The following is a 14051-nucleotide window of genomic DNA, read 5'->3' on the forward strand; positions in this document are numbered from 1 at the left end:
TTTCTTCACTGTATGTGTGTGTGTGTGTGTGTGTGTGCAGGAAAGGTGAAGTGTTGTCTTATGTCAACCAACACGTGTTTCCATAACCTTAAAAGTTGTGGGGAAATCTCTTCCACCAGCAAGCACGGAGTTCTGCCACAGGGGGCAGAGGTGGAGGTCTCCAGCCCAACTCTGATGCTGTGTCCATGGAGAGTTCCAATCCATCTCCTGGCGCAGAGCATCAAGTACCTATCATCTGACCAAACAGCTCCACAGCAGGCTTCCCAGGACCTGTCTTGGGTCCATTCATTTGCTCCAGCGGCTCATGGGACTCAGGGAAGCATTTGCGTTTACTGGTTTATCACAAAGGACACAGAAGATGAGGTATAGAAGACAAGGTGGGGGAAAGGGGTACCACCCATCGGCGCCCCAGAAGTTCCGTGAGCCATGACCTCTTCTCTGGAGACCTCATGGCACAGGTGATGGCTGAGCGCGCCTGGGGAGAGGCAGGTCTGCTTCTGCATTCTTCTCGGCCTCTCTGTGCCGCCCTCCTCTCTTCCAGGTGTGACCTATCTGACATGCTGGGCCAGCTCTGAGACAGAGGGTGGGAAAGAGAATTTCTAGTTCCTATGGCCTGCCTAGAGGAGAGACATCCGAGTCAGGACACATGCCTTCCTTCTCTCCAGTGCTCCCTCTCCTCAGAGCTCTGGGAAGGAAGGCTTTGTGGCTACAACAAAGAATCTCAGCCCCTGCACCCCAGACCAGGGCACAGCTGGTGCCTTGGGAGCAGAAAAATCATTAGTAACCGTCACAGAGAGGTAAGGGATTCCAGACAAAGGCTGGAAAAGAGGGGATGAATGACTGAGCCACGCTTGTGTTAGATAAGTGAGAGTGGATTTTATCCCTTAGTAGAGTTGTGAATTAAGAGGTGGGCCCAGGAGAACTAGCCTTATTTCTGAAGACTTGGTGGGCAGGGCTACCCTGTACTCAAGGACCACAGAATCCTGACACTCAAAGAGCTTGCTGGGCTTGCCTGCAGTGGGGGGACCTCAGCTAAAAGCAAAAAACAATGGTGCAGTGGGTTTCTGTCCTGTACTTGTCATCTGTGTGTGTGTGTGTGTGTGTGTGTAAATAAGACAGTATTTGAGTATTTCTGGTCTCACCACAAAACAGAGAAGCATCAGCCCCGGGTGCATTGCCTTTGAGTATTGGGGCTCCCCTTACTGGTGTGTTTCACTGCAGACATTGCAGGCTCAGACACTGGGCTGTAGCTGGGGGCTAAGCCCTGGCAGGCAGACCAGCCTGGGTGTAACTTCCACAACTGGAGACCACTCTAGAACAACTGGGGAACTCTCTAGAATGCAGGCTGGAGACGCCCTTGGTCTTGTGTGTCCAAGAAGTCGTGCGTAGCAGTGATCTGGCTGCTGGTCCATGGACTACATGTTGGAACAGTTTGCACCTACAGTTCCTCTGTCTGAGCTAGGAAGCCTTGGCTGCTTCTGGAACATGCACCTGCTGGGTGCTCTGTTCCAGAGCAGCTCATGGGTCCCACCAGCTTCTCTGGGGGCTCTCCTTGATCCACAAGACATACTTCCCAACATCCATCCCAGTGGGTGCCTAAAACACAGGTGATACAAAAGCTTGTGTACTGTTTTCCTATACATACAGAATCAATGATATAATTTATCCTAATTTACAAGTCATAATTTACAATTTTAATTTAGCTTACAAATTAGGTACAGTAAAAGAATGACAATAGCTAATACAGTAGAGCAATGACAACAACATACTATGAGAAAATCGCCTTAGGTGTTGGAAATATTTTAAAATTTTTATTATTTTATTTAGTTGCCTTACATGTTGAAGCTTTTTATATTTTATTTATTTTAGATAGGGTCTTGCTCTGTAGCCCAGATTGGCCCCAAACTGCCTCAGTCTCCCAAGTGCTGGAAATAAAGCCACCATGTCTACCTGGGAGCCATTTTCTTTTTTCTTTCTTTCTTTTTTTTTTTTTTTTTTGATTGGTCATGGGGCTTGAACTCTGGGCCTGGGTGCTGTCCCTCAGCTCTTCAGCTCAAGGCTAGTGCTCTATCACTTGAGCCATAGCACCATTCCAGTTTTCTGGTGGTTAACTGGAGATAAGAGTCTCACAGAATTTCCTGCCTGGGCTGGCTTTGAACAGCAATCCTCAGATCTCAGCCTCCTGAGTAGCTAAGATTACAGGTGTGAGCCACCAGCACCTGGGTTTGGGAAGTAAAATGATGAGTTTCTAGAACCTAAGCCCTGTGGCACTGAGATGGCTTATCTGAAGTATCAGTAGGAAAAGCAAATGTTATTAAGATGATACACATGTGGGCATAGCCAATCAGCAGGGAGTAGCATGAGGGAAACTACAGCAGTGGAACTGTTCAGGCAGGGAATATATCCCTTCGGGCCTGTCTTTGGGCAATGATGGGTACCTACAAATAGACGACAGATTAACAGTAGCCAGAAATCAGAGTTTGTTAAGGACGGTAGGGCTTACTGACAGCTGGAGGGCCTGGGCTTTGCCATCCACATTCTGCCCCCACTCAGCTTCTTCTCCCAGCCTGCCAGGTGCGGAAGGTGCCCCGGCTCTTTGGGCTCTAAGACTGGTCCCCACCAGCTCTGCATCTGGAAGCATTGGCTTGCAAGTTTTAAGAACAACTCCCCCAAACCTGGAAAGCAGACAAGAAGATGTCTTTCCAATAGTTTGCTGAAATATTAAGTCTTCCCATTGATAACTTACCTTTCTAGATGAATGTATTGTCGTCAGACTGTGCTATTATTTTAAGGCTCAGAGTGTGAAATTATGTCACCTTGTAAAGTGGTGCAGAAGCAAATAATTTTGTTCTAGTAAAAATGATACCCTCCCAAGTTTAGGTTTAATTGCCATGTAGGACATTAACAAGGTTCGGGTCTAACCTACATATCAAATAGTATTCTTTAACGGGGTATATAAACCCCAGAGCCTCAAATGCTGTTGAATCAACCTTACTAGTTGCTTGCTTCCCGCTAGTGAATGAGTTAAGGTTCTTAATATGTGAGTATATATATTTGTAAGAAAGGCATGTTTTCAACTTCTGAATATTAAATATTAAAAGCTGGGTTTAGGTATTATGAGACAAAAATGTGAATTGCAATTAATAGGACCAGTACTAAGATAGTCATTGCCATGTTCCACTGACTGTCCACAAAAGGCACCAGAGGTCCCAGGTGAAAGTCTTTCCATTGGAAAGACCAGGTGAGAGTTGAGACTGTTTCTAGATGGGTGGCTTGGCTGGAAGCTCCATGGAAACCTTGGCTTCACGCTCATGCCAAACTTCATGGTGACATCAGTGTGTACGAGGGTAACACTGGGAGACAGCAGTGGCCCCTAGATGAGGGCATTTGGACCAGGTTAAGCAGGGCAGGACACAGGTGCTGCCAGGCTATACAGGATGGTTTCATCAAGGTGCCACACGGCAATGCTGACAACTGAGACCAAGGTCTTACTTGAATCCTGATCAGATCTTCCCACCAGAGTCTCTCTTGCCTGGCATTCAGAGTAAGGTCTGACACTGCAAACTGGCAGTCATACCAATTATATACACATTAAAGTATGTAAGAGATGTTCTATTATCTTTACTCCCTTCCTCCTTCCCTCCTCTTACAAACTTGTTAAGAGTCTGCTCTGGAAGTGCAGGTAAACACACATGAACTCCTCCCAACCCCACAAGGTCAGATGGAAGACCTCCGAGGGCAATGACAGTCCTGTGGAGACCACCAGGAGGCTGGTACAGGGTTATGTGCTGATGTGGGTGTGCAGGGGCATTCTCTACCACTGTGTAGATGAGGCTAGTAGTCTATGATAGAAGCAGTAAAATATGGATGCCCCCATACCATAGAGTAACACCCCTTAGCCCCACAAAACAGCCCAGGATTAAGCCAGGCTGTCATGCTGCAGGAAGAAAGACACATGTTTAAGCTATTGCCAGTTTGGGTCTTGACTACAGCAATCACTCCCAATATCCTAAATGAAATAGTATTCTCAAGTTGTCTGATAACGTCAACTTCTCTTTGCTCCCTGACCCCGGGGTGGGAGCTGCTTCCTCTGATCCCTAATCCCCTTATCTCAGGGGTCCCTTTGCACTCCCTCCGGTCTCCCTCACCTGTTCACTGACTCCTCATAGCAAACGACACAGGAAGTACCCATGTGGTCCTTGTATGTCCTGAGTATGGTGGGGTGGGGAGCCCAGGGCAGGAAACCCCCAACTAAGAGTGGGCAGTCAGGCCCTGCAGGACAATATTACAGAACTGCACAGGCACACCAATCATTCTGAGAACAACTCCGGATGCTAGGCGACCGTGATCACAACACATGTATCTTGTCCCCTTCAATTGCCCCATCTGTCACGGTGAAAGCAGGGCAGTTCGTAGTGTGTCCTGAGAGGAGCAAGCTAGGAGGATGGGGACACACTCAGAGCCTGAGCTCTCCCTGGCTCTCTGAAGCACACCAGCTCTGCGCACCTGCACAGAGCTCTGGTGGGATTCGGGAAGTTGGACAAGGGCAGCCCACATATCCTCTGCTCTGCACTCACAGATTCAGCCCATCATGGATGGAAAATATTTGGGGAAAGAGTGCAGACTTGTCATGACTCCGTAAACCACACCGCTTGACACCTACTTCTGCAGTGCAAACGTTGTTTTAGGGACTGTAAGCAATATAGCGGTGATTTGAAGTACACAGGAGGATGTGCAGGAGTGGTCTGCTCATTGTGTGCCATTTTACAGAAGGCATGTGAGCATTCAAAGATGTGGGGGATCCCCGCGGGAACGGCGGGATGACTTGTAATGCACTTTGTGCCACTGATTCTGCAAGCCTCTGGGTATCGGGACAGACGATCTTGATTGCGAGTTTCATGATCACAGAGCCCACATTTACACTTGCCAGGGCAAAGAACCTACATGGGGCAAATGTAACTAGGTGCAGGAGTTGAGCAATAATTACGAGTGGCCAGGGGAGTGCCTGCTGTCCAGCCGATTCCCGTCTCTCACACATTTATTCCTCATTCTTCACCTTGCTTCTGAAGAGGTCTATATTGGGGGATAACCTTTGCCCCTCACCTACTGCCTACCCCACGCCCTACCCCTACTCCCACTTGCTCAGTCTCTACCAGAGTGTAATGGGTGCCTGCTGCCCTCTGGTGGCAGTGTCTTGTCAGGGACACTCGGCAGGCAGAGCCACTTCTTTCTTCACATGTCATTTGCAGAGACCGGGAAGCTTCCTAGGCCACCCCCTGAGCACACTGTTCCCATCCGTGGGGCTGGAAGCACTGTCTATATGTGGCCTCTCTCAGCGCCGGCTGTGTGAGACAGGCACACACAACTGTAGACATCAGAGCTCTCCTCCCGGGCCTCTAGAAAGAAGTTTTTCTTCTTTCTTTTGCCAGTCCTGGGCTTGAACTCAGGGCCTGGGCCCTGTCCCTGAGCTTTTTCAGCTCAGGTTAGTGGTCTACCATTTGAGCCACAGCTCCACCTCTGGTTTTTTGTTTTTTGCTTTTTTTCCCTTGGATGATTCATTGGAGATAAGTCTCTCAGACTTTCCTGCCCAGGCTGGCTTTGAATCTCAATCCTCAGAACCCAACTCCCGAGTAGCTAGCATTATAGGTAGCTATGAGCCACTACAGCTTGGCTCAGCAGTTTCCTTTTAGGCCCCAGGGTCTCTGGAGAAAAGAAAATCCTGAGTTCCAAAGCTGATCAACAGCTCCACCTCCCCTAAGCCTTTGTCTTTTTCACCCAACACCCTCCCCCCCCCCCCCCTCCACTCTGCACTCATTGAGATCTTTCCTGGTGCTTCTGTTGGCCTATCATCTCAGACTGTGAGCTCCCCATGTCAGCAACTGTCATGTCCACACACTGCATCTAGCACAGGGCTGGGCAGAGGAGGTACTGAATGTTGCTTGGCTAGCACAACTTGTCAATTCCTCCAGAAATCCTTTTTATTGGGATTGGGTCCGGTCGTGGGGCCTGAACTCTGGGCCTGGGTGCTGTCCCTCAGCTCTTTAGCTAAAGGCTAGCGCTCTACCACTTCAGCCACAGTGCCACTTCCAGCTTTTTCTTTTTCTGCTTATGTGGTGCTGAGGAATCGAACCCAGGGCTTCATGCATGCAAGGCAAGCGCTCTACCACTGAGCCACCTTCCCAGCCCAGAAATCCTTTTTTTATACCTTCCTATTCTCCCGTGTCCATTAGATTTCCCCTCTCCCTCAATGGCAGTGCTCCTTCCCCTGGATTGCAGTCCTTTCCCGCGAAGTGCCCTCCAGCCAAAGGAAGCTGGCTTTTCCAGGGCCAGTCCGCCAGGAGAGCACCCATACCTCACAGCAGTCACTTGAGACTGACCCTTACCCCTGCACCTGGTTTAAGACAACCTGCATGGAACCTCGGCAATTCAGATTGGTTGAGCCCTGTGTTGCGGCTGTGACTTCTCCCTCTGCTTCCTTCACCCTTCACATACTAGGGCTCTTGGTGTCCAGAGAGACAGCAAAAGGCTACTTAAGGCAAAATGTCAAAGTCAGGAGAGCCTCATTTGACAGTATGTGGGAGATTCCTATCTCTGCAGCCAGAGGGCAGCAGCAACCCCGGCTCTGATGAAGGAAGCACAACTGCAGTGACTGGCTTCTCCTAGTCATGTGTGATGCCAGAACCTTAGCTGGAAAAGAGCTGGGAGTGAGATGGGCTTCTACTGGAGCTTCCTGTGATATGAAAACATCCACCTGGAGCCTGTGAGGAACCTGAACCTCATACCCTCCAAACACGGACTGCAGAAGTTCTCCCTTCTGCTTGATGACAACTCAAGGGCTGATCTTCACCTCCATCATCTACTCCCACCTCTTTTCCTGCTGCTTGGCCAAGAACCATGGCCAAACACAATAAAAGCTGGCTAGAAAAGAGCTAGAGTTCCTGGGGGGAGAGGACTACCTACAGTAGAGCTGTGAGAACTAAGCAGGGTATACTGGCATAAATTGGGAGACTGTATGGGGCTAACTATGGAGGTGCTGAGTTAAGAATAGAATGTAAAGTGGAGTAAGAGTCCTTCAAGATGAGAATACTTTTCTATGATATAAAACAATACCCTGGAAATGTCCCTAAAAGATCACATCAATATGCTAAGTAGATTCCTTAAAAAATTGGGGAAAGCAAAAACTTACAGCAGGCAAAGTAGAAATACCAGATTGCCTCACGAAAGAGGTAAAGAACAGGGATCCAAGGTAGACAGAAGTGGGTCTGCTATGGCCAGAAAACCCTCGGCTTCGTTTAGCTGAGTGGTAAGAGATTTGTTGGAACGGGAGCCCAGCACTGCAGAGAAAGCTCAGGAGACAGCCATCCTGAGCTAGTCAAAGGGGAGACTAGTAGATATTATTACAGAGCTGGCTTCCTTAACAGCGATGATGGGCCAGGAAGCAGGTGACATCAGAAGCAAGGTGGATTTGATTCCTGCAATAAAGAGCCCAGGGAGCCCATGCTAGAGGCAAAGGAGAAATGGTTAAGAGAATGAGGCATTGCAAAGGACAAGCTGGATAGAGTGGCAGTGAAGAGCAGCAACACTCGGTCTAGACAGTTAAAGAAGCTGAGGAATATCCTAATAAAATGTCCATGTGTTGCCTAGTTTCTAAACTTGAGCCAAACTTCAGACCTAGAGTTGACAGAAATAAAAAGAAGGAACACTGTAATACCATAGATGTTTGGCCTTTCAGAGGGACCTGTGGGCCAAGATCATGATCCAGAAGTCTTGAAGTTGGGCACTGACACAGATATGTTGACTGACACAGTCAATGCGGATTTTGGGCACCAAAGCATCATCATGACCTCTGTGACAATTGGAGTGGGAAAGGCATGGGGAGGACATTTACAGGGGCAGCTAATGAAGTCCTAACAGATCTCACACATCTTCTAGACTAAGTACCTGGCCTGTGGTTCCCCAGACCTTCTGGACAGGCTGAAGAATGTACCACTGGCCTACTGCACCAGTGACATTGAGTAAGTCAGCCAGAATGAGCAAGAAGTGGAAAGTATGGTGCAAAATTAAACCTTATGAAGATTTAGGAAATGGCAGGGTCATGACCTCTGAAATAAAGGCCCCTTTTGTTCAATCACATAAAAGAAATCATAAAGTCCCAGAAATCACCTGGGCCCTGAGGTCAGCACAGTGTAATTCACAGGAACACAACTTTGATCTGCTTGCCAAGACACACAGAAAGCTACAAACAAGCTTTGGGTTGGGAAGGAACAGGAAATGGCTGCAGTCAGAGCTGGATGTGGTGTAAGTAGCCTTGTCACTTGGTCCATACATCTGGGAGATCTTATGGTATTAATACGTATGACTGGGCAAAAGTTCCATACAGTTTATGATAAACATAATTGGAGAATCACAATGTGGACCCGGGGGTTCTGGACGGCCCTCGAATCTGAAATAATTACACAGCTTTATTAAAAAGCTTTTGGCTTACTACTGGGTCTTAGTAATGTGTGAGACCACATAACCTGTCAGACAATGGGTCTAGCATCAGTCCATCATAGGATGCAAGTGGCAGATGAGATACTGGACATGAACAGTTAGCCAGCAGTTGCACAGATGCCTTCTCTCAGCCCACACCTATGGCAAGGGATGAAGTGATTCCCTTATAACCAATGAACAGAGGGGTACAAATTCACAGATGGGCTGTTCAGTATGTAGGCACAAGTCAGGTGGCCCTAGGGAAACACTGCATTGCAGAAGTAAGGCTATCTAGTCATCTACTTTGTTCAGGAAGGGGACAGGCCTAAGGACAGAAAAAACAAGGACTTATTGAAATAGCAACTGGCTTTGCTCCCTGGTAAAAGACAGAAGAAAGATAACGGTAGAGACACATGGCAGATTCATGGAGTAGGCCATACAAAATATGTCATTAAGTCTAGGGAATGGATTTAATTAATTAACCCACTATATTTTATCAAACACCATCCTATTCAGCTCAAAAAAAGATAAAAGTTCATTTAGCTTTTATTTAAGGAAATGTCCTCCGATTATCAAGGGGGACTATTTTATTTAGAATGGATCAAAAGGTTAAGCTGGCCAGGTGCTGGTGGCTCATGCCTATAATCCTAGCTACTTTAGAGGCTGAGATCTGAGGACTGCAGTTCAAAGCCAGGTAATGCAGGAAAGTTCACGAGACTGTTTTTCCAATTAACTAGCAAAAAGCCAGAAGTGAAACTCTGGTTCAAGTGGTAGTCTTGAACACAAAAACGCTCAAGGGCAGCTCCCAGACCTGAGTTCAAGCCCCAGTACTGGCAAAAAAAAGAAAAGAAAAAAAATGTTAAGCACAGGACTAGAAAAGTGCTGGTGTTAGCTATCTTGCTTCTCCTACTGCTGTAGCTCTATCACCCCCAAGTGCTATGTCTGATATAGGAAGGGTTAAAAAGAACCAAGGCCACAGAAGCGACTGCCACTATGTGGCAAACACTGATTTCTAAATCACCAGTAATAGAACCTGAAATCTCATCATCACCTGCTGTTTTTCCATCATAGTAATAAGATCCTGGGCATCTTTCATAAGTTCAGACCTAGAAATACACTCTACAAGAGTTATACTAAGTCTTGACAAAGGAGTAAAAAAAAAATACATTGCAGAAAGAATCTCTATTTTAAAACTGGTTATCTACATGTGAAAGAAAGTAAATTCCTATCTCTCGTCTAGTACAAAAACTAATCAATAGATCAAAGATTTTATAGACCTGAAATTCTAAAAATGGTGACAGGAAGCGCATGGGGTAAACACTTGAAGGTATAGGCACAATTACTTTCCGAATAGGATCCCAACTGTTCAGGAAATAAGCACAAAAACTGACAAATGGGACAGGCTGGGTGTGTGGCTCAAGTGGTAGTTCTCTAGTCAAGTTAAGCAAGGTGAGAATATGAGGCCCTGAGTTCAAGTTCTGGTACCACAAAAAATAATAAAAAACCTTCTACATATCTAAAGAATCAATGACCAGAATCAATCAACAACTCATAGAATGGGAGAAAGTGTTTGCCAACTATTCACAGGATAAAGAAATTATATCCGGAACATATAGAGCTAAAAAAAAAAAAACAACAAAACACTAAAAGAACAAACAACCCAATTAACAGGCCAATAAATTGTGCAGGAGCAATGGCCTACCTGACCTTTGCAGACATCTGGGCAATGACCTCAAACCATAGCAGAGGCTGAGTGGTCCTTACCTAAATGCTCAGGATCAAGATGATTCTGGATTTTTTTTGGACTTGGGAATGTTTGCACAGACTTCCAGGAATGAGTATCCCTAAGTCTAAAACCTGAACTCCCAATCGATTTTAGCAACCACAGGAAATTTGAACCTCCCCACTAAGGATGCTCAACCTGATTCGACATTTCATTAATTGCCATAGGAGGAAAAGCAATTTCACTTAATGAAGTTCTTGATGAAGTGATAAAAAGTAATTTTATTAAATCCTTTCTGTTTAGATCTTTTCAATATCCTATGGGATAAAATGGGAGGTACACATAAAGCACTTCTACAGCATAATCAAATACATGTAGTCTCAAAAGTCTGAATGAGTTGTGAGCTGGGCTATTCACTTTTTTTTTTGTTCCCACTTGAATGATTAGTGATAAAAGTATGATCCAGGTTTCAGTTTAATAGATATGTTCTTTAAAATGAAGTTAGCTTGTTGCTTCAAAAAAACCCGACAATATTTGCTGCCAATAATAGTTTGTACCTTTATGCAAAAACTCAAATTTTTAGAAAACTGGTATCTGCTATAGGCCTTATACCTCCCTCATAAAGGTGTACCAAATGAAATCAATATTGAAAAATGTGATTAAAATATTGTAAAGCATATCAACCTTTAGAATATTTGAATAACTAAGGGAATGCATATTTTCTAAACAATAAAGCATGCACTGGCAAAAACAATACATTCTAAGTATAATAAACCAAGAAATTTTAATTCAGGACAAGTGGGATTTCGTGCTGTAATTAACTTGAAGATGTTACTTGTCAAATTCTAGTGTAGTACCACTATGAGAATATGCCTCCTTATCTCAGTTTTTTTCAACTCTTTCCAACCCTCTCCATGCCCTTTTGTTCTAGGCCTGCTTTGGATGGCCGGAGGACAAAAGGAGGAGAGTAGAGAAAGGAGTAAGAGAGCAGAGGGGAGAGGCAAGGGACAAAAGTGAGGAAGAGAGAAGCTAGGCTTCCTTCACATTCTTCAGCCAAAATATGAAACATACTACAGGTAGTTCTTTTTAATCTGGAAGCCTTATTTTCAAGTGAAATGTTAACATCTACTCAGTTCATTAGAAATATCTTTAAGTATCTTAATTCCTGTAAATCATACAAATCCTCTTTAAGATTCCTCAGTAACTTTTAAACTCTAACGGCATCCCAATATAAAAAAAAAATGAAACTTGCAGTCCTAGAAAAACTCAATTCAAAAAAGAAATAGAAAATGAGAATGTCTTTAAAGAAACAGCACCTAAAAGTAAAAGCCTTCTTCTAAAGATAATTCTACCTCTGTTGCTTCACTAGTGTTCTAGTGTTCTAACTATTGAAGGAGGGAAATAACTTACATTGATAAAAAGCTTAAGTGTCCTGAAAGATGACTTGCAAAAATGAGAGCAAATATTTGCACTTATGGCTACCTCAGTTTCCGCTGGCCATCTGTTCCAAACTTGCTTTGGATCACCTAATTTCTTGGGTGATCTGATCTTTGTTTCTTGAAAACGACACTCAAGTCCTGGAAAGTTATTCACAAACCTATGGTGGGATACTGTCATTCACTCTGTTGTGCCCTGTGTAGCGATTCAATCAGACACAATGGGATGGGAATGGATTCCACTCAGGGCAGGACACTGATGTACCAGAGCCAACCATGGACATTCTATTTCACTTGCCACCAGCTGTTTGAGAAAATCAGGTCATCACAAGTTACAAATTTTGCATATGTCATATTTTACAAGAGACAGGTGCAAACATGCGGAGGCTATAGGAATAGGGGAAAAGTAACAGGAACTTCTTGTTCTCATTCTAAATGATGAATGTATGGAGTGAGGCTCAGAACTGCACCCCCAAGCCAACTCTTACTGAAAAGCAAGCTTGCACACACAAGAAAGCATTGAGAAAGTTAGACATACAAAGCCAGAGCAGTTTGAACAAACCACGATGGAAAGGCTCATCTTTTCCATTTTGCAGTGAGTCCAGGTTCTCTTCCAGTAAATTGAGTTCTCACTTCTTTACATCTGTAAGGATCCCAAGTAAACTGTTACAGAACTCATTAAACATGGTTCATACTGCAAATGTACCAAAGGCATCACTCCCAAGTTTAAAAGCTAGACTAATCTTCACTTTGATTATGGAAAGCTGCACCTTAGCCAACTGAACTATCTGTAGTCAGCACTGTGTGACATTTGTGGAATACTGCATTACTTGGTGAACAACAGACTAGTATTAAATGGAGAGTGAAGTTCTCCTCTTACCACATCTTTTTAAAAAAATTTTTAGCAATTTTTTATTGTGATTAAGAGGTTACAGTATTGTGAGATAGTGATACTTACAAGTCACAAACACATTCTAACCTTCATGGGGTAAATTGTCTTTATTGCAGTCTATAAAGTTTATGAATTCTATGAGCTCTGTCAGCTGTTCCTCTTACCCGCTCATTCCCTCCCTCCCATTGCTGCCACTGAGTTGCTTAGTTGGTTTTGATCAATGACCAGTCTCACCACATCTTAATAGCACTATTCTCAATACTGACTCCAACAAAAAATCAAGTCAGTATTTTCTTCCAAGGTGAGGCCAGAGATCTGGAGCATTTATTATTTTTTTTGGTGGTATTGGAGACTGAGTTCAGGGGTTCATGCTTGTTAGACAGGTACGCTACTACTTGAGCCAGGCCTCTAACCCTTTCTATTCTGGCTATTTTTGAGAAAGGGTCTTGTTTTTTGGCTGGGCCAGAGTGTAATACAATCTTCCTTATTTACATTTCTCAACATGACTGGTATAAGCTTAGCCACCCACTATGTCTAGGCCTTTTCTGTTGAGAAAGGGTCTTGGGAACTTTCCCTCAGGCTGGCCCAGAACTGAATCTCTGCTTCCCAAGTAGCTATGATTCCAGGTGTGAGCCTCAAGGGTGAAACTTGGGAGTATTCTTACATGGACAGTTCTTTATGTACTTATACAGTGTCTTCAGAAGCAAAAAGAACTCTGGACTAAAGATGACTTTTCCTTTTGGCACAGCTTAGCTTACAGGACACGAAAACTGAACAGTCTCTTAAAGGTCTTCCAGACCAGACAAATTCATCTTTAGTCACTTGATATTAATGGCTACCTTGGGAAATTATAACCTAGGATCCTCTTAAGTCAAATTACATGTATTTTTTTCAAAGTATGAGATTAATTAGTTAGTGGTCTTTCAAAAGCACAAAGGAAAGGGGGGAAATAAATATTTCACATCCTAAGTACTAATCTAATGCACCAGAAGCTGCCATTTAGCTGTGTCCTTTCAAGATGCTTCTGTTATAATGCAAAGGAAATGCACCTGACTACAGTGAACTAAACATGTTTGCATCCTGTAGGAAGAAAAATCCTAAGTAAATTGTGTTTTAAGAATAAGGAAGAGGTTTTGTGGGACCTCGAATTTTTGGCTGTAAGATGACCTGAACTCACTCACACAGGGAACTCCTTTCTTAGAAGGCTTTCATTTATCTAACATGTTACTGAACTCTAGAGGGAAGTACTATCCTTTTACACTCCATACTGCTATATTTGCAGTTATGCCACTGTGATCAGGAAGGGTTATCAGGTTGTATGTGTTCTGCTGGTTCTATAAGTTACTAAGTAATAGTTAGAAAAGATGCATCAAGGATGTAGAAATGTCTTAAGAGTATGACTATTCTCACTGTACATCAGTTTGCATCTTCAAGTATACACAGTCACACAAAGAACAATCCAAATGTTTTTCCTGTCTTCTATGCAGTAACTGGATATTACCATCCCAATGTTTCATTTAATAATACA

The sequence above is a fragment of the Dipodomys merriami genome, unplaced genomic scaffold (assembly GCF_024711535.1).
Source record: "Dipodomys merriami isolate MVZ:Mamm:240054 unplaced genomic scaffold, mDipMer1.0.p SCAF_1, whole genome shotgun sequence".
NCBI lineage: Eukaryota > Metazoa > Chordata > Mammalia > Rodentia > Heteromyidae > Dipodomys > Dipodomys merriami.